Genomic DNA, 21217 nt, shown 5'->3' with positions numbered 1-21217 from the left:
ACACGTGGACTCTGCATTTGTTGAATATACCGTAAATGTAATGCCTGGTGACTAGAACTCACATATATCCTGAAAGAATGCACTTACATGTTTTTTTTCTTAATGTTTGCTGACATTCTGTACTATAAACAAAAACATCCTCCATCAAAGGCAGTATCTGGAATTAACCAGTCATACCACACTATAAAATCTGCCCTTGAACAACCAACGAGAGAAAATACCTATCGAACTGGAAGGCAGTGGACCTTTATAAGGTTTCTAGTTTTTTCCTGCCTTTTTTTTTTTTAATTTGCTATGGGGCATGTGCACTTGCTGAAGGGAGAGAGAGAGAGAGAGACCTGAGAAAGCACTGCCCAGAGGGGATGACCATGTTGTGATTCCTTTTCCCTTCTCCTCTTGGGATTTTGAACACACACACGTGCCTAAGTGTTTTTTGTTTGGTTTGGTTTGGTTTTTCTTTTTTTTAAGGCTACCTGGTCTGGGACTCAAACCACACAGTCAGTCATAGAATCTAGTCTCCTTAACCACCGTGCCAAAGCTGACCCTTTTCTCTGTTCCTTAATCAGGATAGTCTATTATTCTGAACTGATATAAAACGAATCTGTCTTATTCTCTAAAAGTAACAAGAGAATTCCTGTTCACTTGTTCATAGCTACTGCACCGTGTTCTGGTGCCGTGAGGGCTATGTTAAGTGACCCAGAGATGGTTGATGGATATGTACAGACAGTGAGGGCACAGGACAGGCCGTAACTGCTAGGTACACAGTCAAATGAGTAGATTCCTGTGCCTAGAGTGATCTGATAGGCATTAGTAGGTCTTGAAAGAAGCTGGGGCAGGGAGAAGTGGGATGAGAGATATTCCGGAAGAGGTGACACCATGGCTCTGTATATTGAGTGATGGATGGCAGCCAGATTGACAGGACCTTCAGGCACATGGGGGGTGATGGGCATTATGGCCCAGACCACAGAGGTCGGAGTAGGTGAGACTTGAGGTGGTAGCAACAAAAAGCCACAGGAGTTTGGCAAAGGCCAGTGACACAATCGAGGTGGTGCTTACGAAGATTAATCTGGTGGCAGATTGTCCATGGGACCTCATTCTGGGATTTAATAACAAGCAATATATTCTGTTAGAATCAACTTATCCCTCTTTTCCCTCACATTTGGTATTTATCAGAGGTGACGAACAGTTGGTTAATATCTTCTTAATAATAACCCCTTCCCAGGCTTGAAGAAGGAGTCTTATTTAAAATTATGGAATTTTTAATTGGGGCGTAAAGGTGTCTTTGACACGATTTGGTCAGCCCCTCTGGTGAGGAGATGGACACTTGCCCATCAAGTCAGCAGGGCCTCAGAACTTCTTCAGCTGTCCCGTTTATTTTTTTCTCATGTAGTGACTTCCTGGTTAAATCTCCTACCTTCTCTTAAATCCTCCTGCTGAGTCATTTTCTCTCCCATCTCCTCAACTCAACAGACTTGGTGTTTACCTGGTGGCTTCTTGAATTCCTCATATAGGAGATGCACTCCTTTGCTGAGATTCCTCACAAGAGTCTACATATCTATTCTCCTCTGCCTTCTTTTCTTCCAGGAAAGCTTTTCTTCTAGACTTACAACTCCCAAAGGCTTTGTTTTGTGTCCCCTCCACTCTTAGTAAGAACATGAAAGACTTCATTTTTTGGTTATGTTTTCAGAGAATGGTCCGTCTGGCATAAGGGAAAAATTTAGAGACTTAAGCTCATTCCTTGAACTGACAATGGTCACCTAAGTTATTTCCTAAAGGTGAATTTTCTATAATGTTTGTTCTATAATGTCTGTTTGTTCTGCTAAGTCTGTTGATGCCAAGGTGCAATCCTTGAAAAGCATCCATCTTCTGTCAAACTGCTCCTCCCACAGTCTTCCCCGCTTCATTGACTAGTGATACAATACTTGTTGCCCAGCAAAACATCTGGAATCATCCTTCACCCCTCTCTATCTCCTGCCCTGTACCTATTTCAAGGGTAAATCCTGTCCATTGTGACCCCTAAATAGATCCAGAATCTAGCCCCTTCTTACTCTATTCTTTCCATTTGAGTCCAACCCTCTGTCATCTCTTGCCTGATTTATTCCAATGGTCTCTTAACAGATCTCCCTTCTTCTGCCACCAGCCCCTCTCCCACAATCCACTCTCAATATGGCAGGCACAGGGATGGCAGCCACAGTGATCCGGTCAACAGAAGTTGGTTCACTTACTCCTCTCCTCCAAGCCCTGCAATGCTCTCTTTTCTCTCAAGAATGAAAGCCAACGTCCTTAGAACATCTAGAATTTAACTAAATAAGATGGTTCTAGTAAGGCGCATACATTTTCTCACTTGTATTCTCATCGTTCAGGAGCTATTTTGCATACAAGGGATGTAAGGCTGTGTTCCAGGGTCCTGACGGCGAGATAAGCGATGGCTTGATAAGGCGCAGCCACTGTGTATTAATTTGCACTTGATGTATTGCTTTGTAGAGATGCTCGTCATTTTGTTTTTTACTTTCTGCCTCTGCAGCTGGGCTGTTCTTCCTCTGAGTAACCCTTTAGCTCCTCAGTGTGTGGCTCTGTGCTTGTGAACATTGGCTCATCACCTCCTCTTACAAACAGAATTTGCGGGACCAGCAGAGAGCGTAATGGTTGTGTTGCTGGACTCCCATGTAGTTGACCGCAGTGCAAGTCCCGGACCCGGCAGCTTAAGACTTACACGAGGCGTGTGTGCGTGTGTTTGTGCCCAAAATCCCGAGAGAGGAATGGAGGGGAGAGGACTGCAGCATGGCTATTCCCCCTGGGTGCGATTTCTCATTTTCTTTTTCTCTTTCTCTCTGGTGAGTGCACACACACTATAGCAAAAAATCTCTCAAACAAAACAAAACAAAAAGAAGTCACACTTCAGGAAAATATAAATGAAAAGTAGAATCAATGATTCAGTGGCCTATAAGATGCTTATAATGATCTTTTAAAAAAAATCCATTTGAATAGCCATTGACCCTTTAGTTTTCCATTCTCATTAAATCAGCCAGACCTGAACTCAAGAACCCCTTCCACTTCTTTGCTGCTAAGGCTATGCCCTGATTTCCAGGAACAAAAACTTAATTGTTAATTGATCGTACTGCTCAGATATGGGAGGACTGCCCCATGCTAGTGCTGTTCTCTACAACTTAAACACCACAAGGCAAACCCAGCCTAACCATGTTCTGGCTAAATTTTACAGCTAAAGGGTTTTCTTCCAGCAAGTGAGAAAGTGGGGGCTAAATTATGTAACAAAAAAGAAAAAAAAGACATGGAGCTATGTTTTTTACTTTATAAAACTTTTTAATTTTTAACTTTTTGACTTGTGCAAAAACATTTAGCTTAAAATATAAATACGCTCTACAGTCATACAAGCTCTATTCTGTAAGCCTTAAATTTAAAATATTTAAAATTTTATTTTATATTTTTAATTCTTAAAATTTTTTGCTATAAATGAAGACACAAACATGCACATTACCCTAGGTCTACCCAGGGTCTGTCAGGATCATCAGTATCATTGTCATTTTTTTAAAGAATTATTTAATTTGATTTATTATAATTTTTTTAAAATTTGCTATAAGACATGTGTGCTCACCAGAGAGAAAAAGAGAGGGAAAATGAGAAAGAAAGCCACCAGGTTCAGGACCTGAATTATAGTCAGCCGTGTGGGAGTCCAGCACCTTAACCACCAAGCCACCTGCTGGCCCCAGTATCACTGCCTTTCACTTCCACATATCCTACCAGGACCATGAAGAACTAAACAAGACAAAATTCAATTAAGCACAACAGAAAATGATAAAATCAAAAGATGCTGTAAACACCACATGAGACCACTGCCTGTATACTGCACAGTTTTCTAGTGAACTTTTTTCATGTGTAAGTAGAAGTACACTGTAAAATAATTATTAAAAATGTAGTATAGTTGGTACTAGGACTATACTATTCAAGTCCTGGACCCAGTGGCTTAAACTCACTCTGGGCATATGTGCATGTGTGCCCAAAATCCCAAAAGGAGAATGGAGCAGAGGGATTGTGGCATGGCCATACCCCCAGGGAGCAATTTCTCACTTTCTCTCTATCTCTTACTTCCTTTGGCAAAAATTTTTTTCTCTCAAAAAAAGTATAGCATAGTAAATACATGAATTAGAAATTCATTTATTGTCATTATTAAACATTATGTACTGTACATACATAGGTGCGACACTTTATAACTACAAAGTAGGTTTGTTATCACCACAAACATGTGAGCAATCCATTGGGCTATGAGGCTATGACAGCTGTGATTACCAGGGGATAGGCATTTCTGACCCCTTCATAATCTCATGTGACCATTGCGTTCCTGGTCTGTCCTTGATGAAAACATGTCATGGAGCACATTGGCTGTATGATTCAGAAACTTCACTTCTAGCAATATCAATAACATTGGGTTGTTGGAAAAATTGTGACATGGTTTTCTATGTAAAAATATGTCATGACTTTTCCATTGACCCAATATATAACTCCACAATTCAAAATGATGTGTGTATACATGTATTCGTTGTAGCATTATTTGTAGTAGAAAATATCGTGACAAGGTAAAGTGCTCACCCATGAAAGACTAATTGGATAGACAACAGAGCAATCTACAGCCATAAAAACCATAAGAAAGATCTCTGTGAATTCATATTGATACATTGTTAAGAGAAAAAAGCGAGCGAACACAAAAATGCATGTCATATATTCCTTTTCCTACGAGAAAGTAGGTGAACTAATGACATACATGAATATCTGTTTGTCTACCTGCATGTAGTGACAACAGGCAGAGGCCATTTGAGCAAGTCTTTACTAAGTACACCCTTTCACGTGGTTTTGACTTGTGAAACATGAATGTCATGTGTAATAGGTAGGCAAAAAATAAAGTCTGGGGACCAGCAGTTGGCACAATGGCTGTCACTGGACTCCCATGTAGTCGACCACTGTTGAGTCCCAGACCCGGTGGGTTAAACTCATGCCGGGTGCGTGTGCGTGTGCGTGCGTGTCCAAGATCCCGCGAGGAGAATGGAGGAGAAGGGATTGTGGCATGGCCATCCCCCACAGGAGGTGATCTCTCACTTTCTGTCTCTCTGTTTCTCTTTCTGGAGAGCGCACATGCCCTATAGTAAAAACCTCTCAAAAAAAAAAAAAGTCTAAAAAAATCTAACACCAAAGTGGAATACAAACAGAAACAATTTTAGCAGTATATGAGATTAATAACTACCCAGAAAAAATGAGCACATGTGCGTATTCTCTGGACTATATATGTTTTTAGGATATATGAAGATACTATGGGTAATTTTATAATTTTACTTACTAAGTGTGTCATGGGTGGTAGTTTTGGTGGTATCAGTCCGAGACTATTTTGGGTGTTAGGCTAAAACTAACAAGTAAAGATTTTGAAGTCAGAAATTTCAGTTATTTTCACTGAGAGATAATGAGGAACAATGATGATGAGAAAGAATCTTACAGCACTGGATTTCAGTTGTATGTATTTGTATTAACTCACAACTCATGTATCTTCAAAATGTAAAGGACTAGAAGAAAACATCCCAGTAGAAATTAAATCTCAAATGCAGATCTTGATTCCTAAAAATTACTTCCCATCCAAAGGAACCAGAGCACTTTGGAGAAGTGGAAGATTCCAGGTCCGAGGTGAAGGAAGTACATGCACAAGGTGAGTTTGGAACATCTTGTACCAGAGAGCTACAAAGTCTCAAAGATTAATGGGTTCATGTCAACTGGACTCTGGGGCCAGCATGAAATGCCACCCGCTGGTCCATTTGAGACAATTCAGCACCAAAAAGAAAAATGATGGTAATAGATTATAACATACTGAATTAAAAAATAGATTATGAATTTATGGTGACATGAGAAGAGGTGAGGGAGAAAGAAAGGGAGAGTTTTTTTACCGTGGAATGACAGCTGGTAAGGGCAGAAGGAATGATAAGATTAGGAAATCTTTAGGACCGGCAATTGGCATAATGGTTATGTCACTGAACTCCCACATGGTCAACCACGGTTCAAGTCCTGGACCCAGTGGCTACAAACGCATGCCAGGCATGTGTGCATTAGTACCCAAAATGCCAAGAGGAGGATGGAAGAGAAGGGATTGTGGCATGGCCATCCCCCTTGAGGGGTTATTTCTTGCTTCCTGTCTCTGGCAAGCATACATGCCCCTCTCTGGCAAGCATACATGCCCCACAAAAAAATCTCTCTAAAAAAAAAAAAAAAAAAAACCTTTATTTGATTCAGACATGAGTTATTCATGAGTGGTTGAGTCATGGGGTACAGATTTATTAAGGCACAGAATGTTTACATGACCTCAAATGATCAGCCCACAAATTACTCATTACAGGAGGGCACATGAGCCTTTATAATGAATGTCCACAGTGCGACAGCCGGACATTACAGCCTCTGTGCCCTCTGGTGGGATGTGCTGGAATATACCAGGCATCACCATAGCAGCGCACATGCTGGGCATTTTCCATCAAGAACTGGAAGGATCCAGGATGCGGTCCCATCTCCCAGGACAACTGGTCTGAATTCCTCAAAGAAGTCAGTGTGGTGGGAAAAACCCAGAGAGATGGACAACTGTTGTGGATTAAGGGAGCTTGAGATGCACACACACATAGAAAAGCCACAGTTAATGCCTGAGCCTTAATTGATACTGATGGGACTGGGGCGAGGATCTATAATGGACTCTTTTTTCTTTTGGGGATAATTAGGGAAATTTGAGGGTAAGCTGAGTATGAGAGCGTTGAATGTTGCATCTTTCATTACACAGCTCAGATACTTGACTTGATTTTCTTAGGTGCGATTAAAGTGTTGTGACTGGTTTCTACAGTGTTCTTGGGAGACACATACTGAAGTACCTAGAGATGATACATCAGTGGCCTATAAATGACTTAGTAAAAGTAACATGGGAGAGGGGGGCAGAAGCAAAATAGTAATACTTAGCAAATCTAAATGAAAAGTATGAGTTCTTCTAACTTCTCTGTGGGTTTAAAAGATTTCAAAATAAAATATATGTATGAAAAAGAATTTTACTGTTACTGGGCTAGCCAGGTGGCATGGTGGTTAAGGCAGCTGGAATCCAACATGGCTGCCTGTGCAGTTCGAGTCCCAGGCACAGCAGCTTGGAAAATAAGCCAGGCGTGTATATGCCTGCATGCCCAAAATCTCAGAGAATGGAAGACAAGGGATTGTGGCACTGCCATCCCTGGAGTGGGGGGAGGGGGAGAGGATGAGGGGAGTGATTTCTTGCTTTCCCTCTCTCTCTGTCTCTCTGACTATCTCTGGCAAGTACTTTCACCCTATACCAACAACTAAAAAAAAAAAAAAAAGAAGAAAAAGAAAAAGAAAAATTAGACAGCTAAGTAGAAAACCTGGGTTTGAACTCAGGTGTTAAGGTAGTAAAACTCTTGGTTTTTCTCTTAAACCTCTTGGTGTATATTTGCAGAACTAGTTTATGTACAAAGAAAGACTCTATTTTCCCAAATTAGTGATTATTGAAATGTCTAAATACGAGCCCTGGGAAACTCATTGTTAGGACACAAATACTTTTTGCCACCTGGGGACACATGTCCTAATTTCATATTCAATAGGTGCTGTGAACAGGAGCACTTACTGCTCTTTGGGGCCCTGTTATGGACGTACATACTGAAAATGCCTTTCCTGCAATTCTTTTCTATTAACGAATGCCTCTAGAAATCACCCATTTGTCTACTTGCTACAGCCAAACACAGATTTGTCTATTTATTGGTTAATGGATAAGAATCACATAAAATCTAATTATACCCATGTTCGTATTTAGGAACTTGCATGTGAGAGTCCTAAAACCCCGATATCTCAAATTTATCATGTAAACTTATAGCTGAAATTTGCACAAGACAGGAAAACCACACATTGAAATGTCTTCATTCTGGTGTCTCGGCATGGCTTCAGAGGCAAAGTCCCAAATTTAAAACCTGGGATGTGAGGCTAGAGGGTGACACAGCAGTAATATAATCGGACCCACATTGGAACGTCCTTTGCTGCATCCCGAGATGTTCTTGTACACCCACACGTGCACAATGTGCCTGTGAGCCAGACTGGCTGAGACGGGGGTGAATTGTGGCTTGAAGACCTTTACAGGTGCCTGCCTCTCTGTTTCTCAAAAATAAACTTTAAAAGCAAAACAAGACCTGGCATCAGTCTCCGGACTACCAAATAAAATACAGGAGGCCCAGTTAAATTGAAGTTCCTTATAATACTTTAAAAAATATTAGTATGTCCTAAATATTGCATAGGATGTATTTTATTTTTAATTACCAGAGGGTACATGTGCTCACTAGAGAGAGAGAGAGAGAGAGAGAGAAAGAGATCGATCGATCATCCCCCACAATGTGTAGGGTTATACCACAATTCCTTCTCCATTTCTCATCCTGTCAAGATTTTAAGCACACAGGCATGCATGCCTGGAATATTTTTCAAGCCACTAAAGTTTGGACCATGATTGGTTATTGGGATCTGGCTCTCTTAACCATAGGCTCTCAGGCCAGTTCTGCATGGGACACCCTAAATACTGAAAAATTGTTCACTGCACATCTGAAATATAAAATTTAGGAAAATGGGGAGATATTGGTTAAAGGGTACAAAGTTTCAGTTAGGAAATTAGGGAGAAAACTGAGGGTAAGACATTTGTGGGAAACAGAAATGGTTTATTATCTGTTTATGATAACGTGTATAGTATTCTCAACTAGATGGGTCTGTGATGTATCTTATTTTGGATAAATTCTCTTTACAAGCTAAATGATGTGTAGCAATTGAACATATAAAAAATAATAAATTAAAAACCAAACAGAGGTGTACGTATGCATGTACACACACACCCTTATACTATGAAGTTGCTCAGAAACTCCAACTAATAAATATTCTTACAAATTTTTCACTTCTTATGTTAAAAAAAAGTTTCAGGGCTATTAGGTGGCATGACGGTTGAGATGCTAGACCCCCACATGGCCAAGCATAGCTCAAGTCCAGATCTGGTGGCTTGCTTTCTCACTTTCTCTCTTTCTCTTTGGTAAAATTAAAATAAATGAATAAATAAAATTAAATAACTATAAAAAATGTTTCAGTTATGCAGTATGAATAAGTTCTAGAGATCTAATAGACAGCATGGAACCCTAATTAATTATTAATTATTATACACTTGAAATTTGCTGAGAGGATATTTTTCTTTCTTTTTTTTTTTGGAGAGATTTTCACTGTAGGGCGCGTGCACTCGCCAGACAGACAGAGAGAGACATAGAGACAGAAAGCGAGAAATCACCCCCCAAGGGGGATGGTCACGCCGCAATCCCTTCTCCTCCATTCGCCTCTCGGGATCTTGGGCACGCACGCACACGCGCCCGGCGTGAGTTTTAAGCCACTGGGTCCGGGACACGAACCGCGGTCGACTACGTGGGAGTCCAGCGACATAGCCATTACGCTAACTGCTGGTTCCCCTGAGAGGATATCTTAAGTAGTCTCACCACCAAAAACCAAGAAGGCAAACAACAGTATGTGAATGATGTGAAAAGATAGTTATGTTCACTCACTTCACCAAAATCATCAGTTTGCTCTGTAGAAGCGTACGAGCATCATGCTGTATATCTAGGACATATACACTTCAACTTAAAGAATTCAACAACAATAATAATGAAGAGTTAGCATGGCCGGGGCCAGCCTCTGGCCCATGCTCTCCTCTAGACCCTTCCTGCTTTCAGGAAGGAACCTCCTTTAGCACATTTGAGCTTCCAGGACTTTACTGTGGGAAGGGGTGAGCAGCTCAATGGTGATAGTTCAAGTAACCCTACAAGGTCTCTACAGACTTCAGATTGTTAACCCCACTATGTTTTTTATTCTTCAAACATTCACTTGAGTAAACCTTGTCATTATACATTGGATCTAGAAATGGAGCGTTAGAACAACAAAATTGGTTTTCAAGAGAGTAAAATTGCCTTTGCGTTTCCATTGTATTAGGTGAACTGGAAAGTCATGACACATGTTTGCCTAGAAAAACAGACAAATACATCAGAATTTTTCCCAACAACCTAATATTTTAGCTTTTGCTTTATGTACTCTAATTCTAAAAAGCTCTCTGAGGAAGAACAAATGACTTGATTCTTCGATATCTACCCTACTGAGGCCCATGCAAAAGGCTAAGCACATAAGCTAGCTAAATTATGGGGCCTAAGACAAGCTTTGGTGCAGCATTCCATAAAACTAAAGGAACAAAGCCTTGTGTATATATTATCTATTAGTAAACTTTACATTGTTAATACAACATTTGAAAGTTAACCTGCATCATTCACTTGTAAAAATAAGGGGTTTTTTTTTTTAGATTTGTCTTTTACTTGTTTGGGGGGTGGGGGAAGAAAAGAGCACTACCTCAATCTTCTCAATCCTTAGAAAATCTGTATGGGCTATAAAGTGGTTGAATTCATCCTAACAGTAACAAGGGGATACTAGGAGTAGATTACTTATGATAAGATTATTTACTAAAATGTATTCCTAAACCAGAATTTTTAGTAGTAGGTGAACAAGCATGGTCTTTTATGACAAACATCCTAAGACATTTGTGCCTATGGCAAACTACACTAGGTCTCATGGTCTCAAGGTCACAGGTCAACCATCTTTGGGATGATTAAAATAAACTGTTTAACATTGTCAAAAAGCTCTTTGCCCTCTGTTGTAAATAGACTTAAGCGGAAACTCAATTTTATGTTGGCAGGATATACAATAAGTATAAACTTGCCAAAAAGGGATCTTTACCTTGACTTGTTTATTTTCTTTGTATTCTTTTCTTTCTTTTTTAGAGAGATTTTTGCTGTAGGGTATGTGCACTTGCCAGAGAGACAGAAAGAAAAAAAAAAATCACCCCTCAGGGGCACGGCCACACTGCAATCCCTTCTCTTCCATTTTCCTTTTGGGATTTTGGAAACACATGTACACGTGCCTGGCGTGAGTTTTAAGTCACTGGATCCAGGACTTGAACCACGGTCAACTACATGGGAGGCCAGCAACGTAGCCATTACGCCATCATCTGGTCCCTATTTCCTTAGTATTCTTAAAAGTTTTAAAATATTTTTGGTTTTTCCATTTCTTCAGATCACAGGAGGTAACAACCAGCTCAGCACTTTATATTCATTTTCTTAGCATGAATGTTAATCATCAAGGCTCTTTACTAAATTGCCATTTAAGACTTGTGACCTCTGCTGTCAGCTTAATTCTAATCAAGGATGAAATAACAATAAATGGTAAATATAATTACATATTTCCACAACTTATGATATCTATTTTACACTTATATATCTATTTTATACCTTTATTTTCAAAACTCCTGAATTATTTCTTACAATTTTTTATTATTTATAATTTTTTTTGTTTCTTTTTGCTATAAGGTATGTGTGCTCACCAGAGAGATACAGGAGAGACAGAGAGATAGAGAAAAAGGGAAAGTGCAAAATACCCTCTAGGAGGGGACAACCATGTTGTAATCCCTTCTCCTCCATTCTCCCATTGGGATTTGGGGCGTGTACACACACCACCCCCAGCGTGATTTTTGGACCTCCAGGTCTGGGTTTCATTCCATGGTGTCCCGTGTGGGAGTCCAGTACCTTAATCCCTCTCTACCCGCTGGATTAGTATCTACAATTTTTTAAGTCATGGGAGGGGGAAAAGAAAATAAGGAAACTCAATCTAACAAAAAACAGAAAAGAAAAAACTTGTATTGGCTTACAAGTGACCTTCCCCTAATAGCTCACAAATCGATACAATGATTTGTCCAGAATTTTGCAGCTCATTTATAACAGTAATTTAACTAATGAAAGTGATATGTATTACGTATACGTATCTCCCAAACATGTACTAAGTAAGTGCTGCCAAGTCATTGTTCTCTCACTTACTACTTACAATAACTACACACTAGAATATACCAGTATTATAATACAGTCTAACAGACAAGAAAACCAGAGCGCAGAATACAAATTATTTGGCAAAGGTCATGTATCTAGGAAGAAGCTCATAAGGATTCTAATCCAGGTCCATTTGACTCCCGTCTCAGCTTGGATTTTTTTTGTACTACACGCCATCCTAACTTCTTCTGAGGATCACACTTCATGTATCCTAGCCTCTTTCCTTCTAAATACCATCAATTCATCATATCACACTTGGATTCAGCATCATTCTCACTGTTGCTTTTCTGTCTCTGGTTTTGCTTCTATAACCCATCTGATCGATCTAGCGCTCCCTGCTACATTCATCTTCTTAAAAATAACATGTCACCTCCTTCTCTATTTTGAACCAAGTCTGTCAGTTTTTCAAAAAACCTCCAAGAAATATAACCTCATCCCCATGTAATTTGATACCATTATCCAATACACTCTCCTCTCCAGCTCAGTATTCTTGGTCTTCCCCAAGCACCTGACTTCATGTGTTGATTACTTGTGGCCGGTTTCACACCTGCCCTTTCTCCCAATCCTCCAGTAATCACCCCGTGAATCTGCCTCTCTCCCCTGCACCGTAACAACTCACTCTATTTTTCTATTCTCTAAATTCCTACTGCAATTGTAGACCAGCCTGTTCATCAGTTTTCTAGTAAAGTGTGGCAGGCTAGATACGTAAAACCATGTCTTGATGCTATTCGACCTACTCCCTATATTTTACAGATGAGGAAATGAAGACCCAGAAAACCTCAATGATTTCTCAGTCCTCAATTCCTTGGTGCAAACTGACTTGCTGATTTGCCATGTCTTGTCCTTTCCTTTATGCATATGACGGACGGGCAACAGAGTTAAGTACTATATTGATTGGAATTGCTATTATTCTATATTAGCTACTACTGGCTTTCCAAACAATGATTTTTTCCCTTCTTTCATGTCGATCTTGTTTTTCTGGTGACATCATTTCCATGTGATCTGGAAGAAGAATCATAACTTTTTTTTTTAATTGTCAGAAGGTGCATTCGCTTGCTAGAAGGTGACAGGAAAAGGGAGAAAGCACCCCCTATGGGCTGTAGTCAGGCTGTAATCCCTTCTCCTCCATTTCTCCATCCTGTCAGGGTTTGGGGCACGCATGCACATGCATCCAGTGTGCTTTCCAAGCTGCTGGGGCTGGCAGTCAACCATGCAGGATCCGATTCCCTTAACCACTATCGGTCAGGCCAGCCCTCAATACTTATTGATGAGGTCAGTTGTCGTGGAGGCTCTGTGTTGCCAAAGATTGGCTGAAGGGTTAAAATGTAGCACAATTCTGGCAAAAGAAATGTAAGAGGATGAAGTGGGCGTCTAGGAAAGGCTCCTTCCCTCACAGAAATTAATGAGGATATGCAAGTCTTTTTCTGCCTCTGAATGCTGGTGGTGAGGAGAGAGTGCCTAGCCCCAATTATCTATCTCGGGTCATGAGTGGACAAGAGGACAGTTGAGTAGAAAGATGGAAAGAATAGACTGTACTACTTTATTTAAGGTAATGAATATCCTAATTGCTTAAACCACTTTTAATTGGACTGACTATGAGCACAACTAAAAGCTGTGGGGGGACCTCAGAGGTGCTCTTCTTTTTTTTTTTTTTTTTTTTTGAGAGAGTTTTGATATAGGGTGCATGCACTCAGAGAGATAGACAGGCAGAAAGTGAGAAATCACCTCCCCCACCCCCTCCTCCAGTGGGGACGGCCATGCTAAAATCCTTTCTCCTCCATTCTTTTCTTAGAATTTTGGGCATGCATGTACATGTGGCCTGCATGAGTTTCAAGCTGCCAGGTCTGGGATTCAAACTGCGGTCAACTACGTGAGAGTCTAGCACCTTACCCACCATACCACCTGCTGGTTCTATAGACTCTCTTCTTACATCACGTTTCATCTATTAGCAAATCATGCTGACTTTGCCTTAAGAATCTGCTCAGAATCCAAAGACTTTTTTTTTTCTTTTTTTGGAGAGGTTGGTTTGTTTTTGTTTGTTTGTTTTGTTTTGTTTTGTTTTTGTTATACGGCGCGTGCGCTCGCCAGAAAGACAGAGAGAGACAGAGAGACAGAAAGCAAGAAATCACCCCCAGGGGGATGGCCATGCCGCAATCCCTTCTCTTCCATTCTCCTCTTGGGATCTTGGGCACACACGCGCACGCACCTGGCATCAGTTTAAGCCACTGGGTGTGGGACTCAAACGGTGGTCAACTACATGGGAATCCAGCGACATAGCCATTACGCTAACTGCTGGTCCCTCCAACGACTTTTTATCACCTGCTGCCATTCAGTTCTCAACAACCATCATCTCTTGTAGAGTGAATTTAATGGTAATAACCTTCTGCAACTCCAATGAGAAGCTTCCTCCTTCCCTTTTCCCATACCTCCCTCCAGGTAATTCAGTGTTCAGAGTGATCCTTATAAGAAGTCAGATGATGTCACATAGCTCTTAAATACCGCCCAAAGTCTTCTTGTATCACATAGAATAAAATTGTAAACCCCACTCTGGCCTACAGGCTGCATAAGATCTAGCCATCAGCTGCACTTGGCCCTCTGTAAGGCAGAGTTTTTCTTTCTTTTTTAAATACCAGAGAGTATATGTGATTACCCAAGAGAGATAGAATTGGGGGGAGCAGAAGCACCCCAATGGGGCATGGTTATGCTGCAATCTTTTCTCCATTTCTCCATCTTTCAGGGGTTTGGGGCATCCACAGACATGTGCCTAGTGTGTTTGCCAAGCCACTGGGACGGCAGTTTGAACCATAGTCAGCCAGGTGGACTCCAGGTCCCTGAACCACAAGGCTCCTGGTTGGCCCCACTAAGACTTTCTTGTTGGGTCTTGTGCACATCACGTGTGAAATGCAGAGCCTTTGCATTGGTGTTTCCTCTGCTTCAACTTCTGACCTGCGAGATACCTGCATTCCTCACGGCCACCAGACATTTGCTCTAAGATCTCATCAGTGAGGCTTTTCTGAGTATTCTACCCAAAACAGCACAGTCTCCTCCGACTCCGTCACACTTGACTCCCTTCATTTTTATTCTTTGTGTTTACTCCTGAGATATCTTGAACTTGCTTATTTCTTTATTGTCTAGAACCCAGGTACAGTGCCAGTGCTTGACAGCAGTGACTGTATTTTATCACTGCGCTATCCCCTTGAAGAGTGCCTAACACATAGTAGGGACTTACTAAATGTTTGAAAAAATTAATTAGCAAAGCGTCTTGAATTAAATGGATTTCAAAATCTGTTTTATGTTAAAAAATAGTCATGGTAGATAGGTATAACTTGTTACAATGCACCAAAGCTACAATGAATATCTGTGCATTTCACTGTATGCTTATAATTCCTTGATTTAAACATGAGACTCAAAAATAATAAAAAGGGTAGTGAGATAGTGATGGCTCTAAAGAAATAATTTAATGTTAATGAATATTTGTTGTTTAGACTATGATTAGAAGCCTACAATTCTATTTTCCTTTTTTTTTTGGTATGAACATGTATTCTCCAGAGAAAGTCAGAGAGGGAGAGTGAAAAATCACCCCAATCCCTTCTCCTCCATTTCCTCTCAGGATTTTGGGCATACATGTACATGTACCCATGTGATTTGCAAGTCACCAGTACGGGACTCAAGCTGCACAGCTGGCCACGTGGGATCCAGTGCCTTAACCTCCAGGCCACCTGCTGGCCTCTTAAAGATGTATTCTATTTGAACTAAACTTTTCATTTCTGCAAAATATAAGAAAAAAAATTGACAACATCTTATATTCATTTATAGGCAAATAAATTACAATGTCTCTTCTATACCCCAGGACTCCGAGTGCACCAGTAACTGCGACTTAAACCAAATGACAAAAGAAGAGTGTTAGCAAATGGCCCTGAGCAATCACGGATTTCAGAAACTCCCCTCCTCCTTCCTCATTTCTTAAAAGAAGGAGTTAGCAACAGGGTGTGTGTGTGTGTGTGTGTGTGTGTGTGTGTGTGTGTATGTGTGTGTGTGAGAGAGAGAGAGAGAGAGAGAGAGAGAGAGAGAAGGGGTCTGGGACCACACACCTGGCCCAAATCCTGGACAACCACTCCTCAGCTGTGTGACTTGGAGGAAGTTACATAACCTTTCTGGGAAATTTTTTTTTCCTCTTTGAAATTGAAATAGGGTAATTCACTCTCCTAATCATCTAGTAGGGGTGTTGTAGGAAATAAAGGCACTAACTCATGAGAACTTACACACAGTGTGTGGCATATCTGGAGCGCTAGATGAAATTTCAGTTTAAATGTTATGTGGGGACTGTCCTCCCCTGGGTGCAAAGATACCAGGGTTCTAAGTGCATAGGACTTAGGGACTTGGTAAGAGACGCCATAGCTTGGGAATAACGGGGGCTCCTTCACTTGGGGTTGGGGAAAGGCCCTTTCAGGGAAAAATACGAGAGGTGAGTTATCCTGGCTGCCTCTCTCAGACCTTGTACTGGAATTTGGAATTTGGCTAGAGAGTCAGAAGTCCTCTGTCTTCCCTCAAGTACTTGCCTACCAAAGGGAGTGGGAATAGGGAAGATTTGATGGGGCAGGGGAGTCACACAGGAACTAGTTGAAAGAGAGCCACAGGAGACTTTTCTGTAAACAGTGCCCCACCTCCCACCACCCCACCCCAGACTTCATGTTGGTAAACACATCTGGGGCCTGGCAGGAGGTTTTGTGCATGGATCGCCCTGTCACGATGACCCTTCCCCCCAACGACGTGGACTCACCCCAGCAGGACCAAGCCCACCCCCAAAGGACTCTCTCAGAAACCCAGGGATCCACCCAAAAGACACATTAGCCACAGTCCGTGCTCTCACGCAGGGCACCCGAGGAGGAAATTCCAGGTCATTTTAGAAAAGCCATTTTATTTCACCGTCCATGTAGCCAGAAGTCAGAATTTTAAGGAGCAGACCTTAAAAACCATGGAGAGTTTCTTCATGATTACAAAATGGATATGTATCTCTCATGCCTGGTTTTCCACCTCACGAGATAAAAAGCTAAAATTCCAGTGTGAAGCCTAGCACCTGTGGGTCCCCAGAGCTGGGGTCTGCCACCGCCCTGCTGGCCCTCTCACGGAATGGCACTCCCTCTTTCAGACCTCAGGGTTCCTAACAGGCTCCTGGTACAGCGTTAGTAATTCTTCACGTGTTCTCAGCTCACTGAATGCGGCTCTGTACAGAACGTACAGTGAGTTGCATTTTGCTGAATTGGAGTAGATGGACAAGCTTCAGGGCGAGCTAAGAGGCAAGGCCGGAGGCCTCAGTGTTCTAGAGAAAGTAGATCAGATTCTGATTTTACACACGGAGCTCGCAAGACCCTGAGGGCTGCCCCTGTCTTAGAGTCTATCCCTGCTCTCCCCATCTCAGGCACCGGCTGTGATCAGAGTCTGTTAGAGCTCTTCGGCTGGAGAGTTTAAAAAAAAAAAAAATCTGTACCTTTTTTCTGGGGTGGGAGCCATTTTTAGAAAGGTTTTGCTTCTGAGTTTTGAATATATTTAGAATCTCATAAAGACCTTACATAGGCCTGCAGCTACACGAAAAAAAAAAAAAAAAAAAAAGACTGGTGGCAGCCCAGGGGAGGAGGTGGCACTGCTCACTCCACTCGCAGGGAGAACCATGTCGAAATAGTGGGCCTTCTGGGTTTCAGTTCTGTTTTTAATATTTACATTTTTGAACTTTTTTGTTGTTGTTGTTGCCGATTCATTTTTCAGGAGGAGGGTGTTTTTCATTTTGTTTTGATCTCTGGCTCTTTTGAGATGTACTTTATTCTAGTTCTTTAGGATTGTTTGTAGTTCTTCATGATGAAATTTTTATGAGTATTATTTTTAAAGTCAAGGGGCAGCGAAGGAGAGTTACAGAAATGTTTATTTGTCACACATTGCTTTCTATGTCTCAGGTGGTGACGCAACCGACTTTATGAAGTCGTAGGAGCACTTTGCTTTGTGAAACTTTTACCATAGGCATGCGTGACATACAGGATCTAGACATTCTGGGTTAATAGTTTTGTGATCTTAGCTGAATTTTCTACCTTCAAAATATTTTCAAGATCATCCTATTTTCATCGGTGAGTGTGTGAGTATGTGTGTGTGTTGGGTAAGTGAGAAGGAGGGAAGAGAGTGTCATAGAACAGAAAGCCAGCCCAGAGAAAGGAAAAAGAAGAAAGGAAAGGAAAAAAATCTTTTTTGTTTCTGGTCCGGCTGTCAGCAGAAAGACCCAGACAGGGAATGAGCACATGGGTTTCAGGTAGTTGGACCATAGCAACTTTTATAGAAATTTCTGTGCCTCCTACAGCAGCTGTAGAAATATTTCTGCATCCTCACTGCGGTCTAGCATGACTTCGCTTCTGGGGACCCTGAAAGGGCCACATAGACACGAAGAAGCATGTCAGTGGACGCCTGCATAGACTATATGTTACCTTGTGCTGTGCTGTGGCATCTGAGACCCAGTCCTGAGAAGGTTGAGGAAGGATGGAGAACAGTGAACTGATAAGGTTAGGGACTACAATCTAATTGGAGTGAAGGATTAAAAGGACAGCCCCATAGCACAGCTGTTGGGTGCTGGGAAGAGCAGATGAATCCCATATGGCTGACCAGGATTTGAGTCCCAGTCCTGCCAACTTGAAAAAATATCACACCAGCGACCCACATGTGTGTCTAGGACTTTGAAGGGATAGAGAACTGGAGGGAAAAAAGGTTGCAGCATGACCAGGCCCTGTTGGGAGGTTCTTTCTTTCTTTCTCTCTCTAGATAGTTGGAAAACCAGTTTCACTAGAATGAATACAGTTTGTAAGGAAAATAACCACTCCCAAATTTCTTTAAATTTTCTGTATTGGTTTTTTTTTTTTTTTGAGAGGTTTTTGCTATAGGGTGCATGCGCTCGCCAGACAGACAGACAGACAGAGAGAGACATAGAGACTGAAAGCGAGAAAACACCCCCCAGGGGGGATGGTCACGCCGCAATCCCTTCTCCTCCATTCTCCTCTCGGGATCTTGGGCACGCACGCACACGCGCCCGGTGTGAGGTTTAAGCCACCGGGTCCGGGACTCGAATCGCGGTCGACTACGTGGGAGTCCAGCGACATAGCCATTATGCTAACTGCTGGTCCCCTATATTGGTTTTTCTTGAAGAGATTCATGCCTACATAAAGGGGCTTCATGTTTCAATACAACAATCAATGAGTAGTTTGTGGCAATGCAACAAACCAGGGGAGGCAAGTGAAAAATCGCAAATGCACATCATTGCTGTTATAACTAAAATGTAAGTGTAGCATTACAGCAGTAGAAATAGAGTGAAAACTTCCTCTTAATGCATTTATGAAACTTTAAAAAAATACTTGTTTTGCATTCTTAAGTTCAGAGAGGTTTCTTTTTAATTTGCCAGAAGGCATGTGTGAGAGAGAGAGGGAGGGACAGAGAGAAAGTAAGCAAGCGCCAGTGCTAAGGGGTATGCATGAGGCAGTCCCTTCTCCTCCATTTCTCCATCCTTTTGTAATCTCGGACATGCATGCACATGTGCCAACATGTTCTCAAGTCTCTGAGTCCAGGACTGGAACCATGCAGCTGGCCATGTGCAATCCAGATGCCTTAATCACCATGCTAATAGATGGCCTGCATTTATGAAATTAAAAATTTGGACTTTAGAGCATTTTTAAAGTTTATTTTAAAATTTCTTTCTTTTTTGGGGGGTGGGGTGGAGGGAGAGGTTTTTGCTCATGTGCTCGCCAGAAAGACAGAGAGAGACAGAGAGACAGAAAGCGAGAAATCACGCTCCAGGGGAAATGGCCACACCGCAATCCCTTCCCCTCCATTCTCCTCTTGGGATCTTGGGCATGCATGCACATGCGCCTGGCATGAGTTTAAGCCACTGGGTCCAGGACTTGAGCCATGGTCAACTACATGGGAGTCCAACAACATAGCCATTATGCCAACTGCTGGTCCCTTAAAATTTATTTCTTTTATAAGGATGAGAGAGGAAAGACAGAGAAAGACCAGCATCTTTGATAGTGTCTCACACTGCAATCCCACCTCCCCATGGTTTCCCAGCCAGCCAGGATCATGGACATGCATGCCCACAGGGAACCAAACCCATGATCTCCCACTTGCAGTCTTCCATATGGATCCACCTTTGGTTAACCAAGCAATGCATTACTTCTGTGTCACTAAGCTGTCTCTAATTTGAACTCTTTTTTTTTTTTTTAACTTTCTTTTGTTGGAGAAAGGCCCAGAGCTGGAGAAAAGTAAATGATTTGAAGAAAGGTTTGGGAATGTTTTAGGAAAGGACCCTAAATCAGAGGATGAAAAATTTGGAGACAGAAGAGTTGAGTGCTGTCAACATTTCCAAGATGAATTTTGTGCACTTGAAATCGTCCCCTACTTCTCCTGTTACTATCATCACCTGCCTGTGCACAGCCCTAAGCCTGCGGGTCAGGAAAGTGCCGTTTCTAGTGTCTAAAGGAGGTTGAGCCATTCACCTGGTGTCACGTCACGAGTAGGCAATAAGGCTGAATCCTCACCTCGGTCATCTTTCTCCAGAGCCCCTAGCAGCCTGCCATCCATCTCGTATCATGACTAACATATTTGAATGTGACACCACATATTAGGAAAATTCTCATTTCAACGTAAAGTCATCCTTTAGGACACAGACATGGCACAGCAGTAAAATGTGATATTCTGTGAGGCGGACTCACATGGGAAGTTTGTGGGTTTGGATCTGGAGAGCTCCCTGAGTACACCAGGCACATGTGCGCCCATGTGCATATGTCTGTGACCCAAAGCTGACTGAAGCTGAGGGTGGCTAGCAACATCAAAACCCCATTGAGGATGTTGTATCTCTGTCTTTCTCACTCACTACCTCTGTCTCTCACACATGGGAAAAATAAGTAAACTTTTAAAACAAAGAAAGGAAAACACACTTTAAAAGTGTATCTCATCAGCTCCTAAGATAATATTATCAAATGTGATCTGCAGCAGCATGCAATGACTCGCATTTTCAGCTGCACTGGTTCCCTAGAGCTGGTGTTGCACACGTCTTCCCAGCTCCCTGCTCAATAATGTCATGGTGGTGGCTTAAAACCAGTCATGGTGGGACTACTGACTGAGAAGTCAGAATATGCTAGAAATCAGGGCTTCTCAAGGAGAAAATAATTTTAGAGAGATGGTCATAAAACACTTACCAGCAAGCCACAGGACCTGTGTCT

The sequence above is a fragment of the Tupaia chinensis genome, unplaced genomic scaffold (assembly GCF_000334495.1).
Source record: "Tupaia chinensis unplaced genomic scaffold, TupChi_1.0 Scaffold000362_1, whole genome shotgun sequence".
NCBI classification, from domain to species: domain Eukaryota; kingdom Metazoa; phylum Chordata; class Mammalia; order Scandentia; family Tupaiidae; genus Tupaia; species Tupaia belangeri.
Note: the sequence above shows the minus strand (reverse complement) of the source record.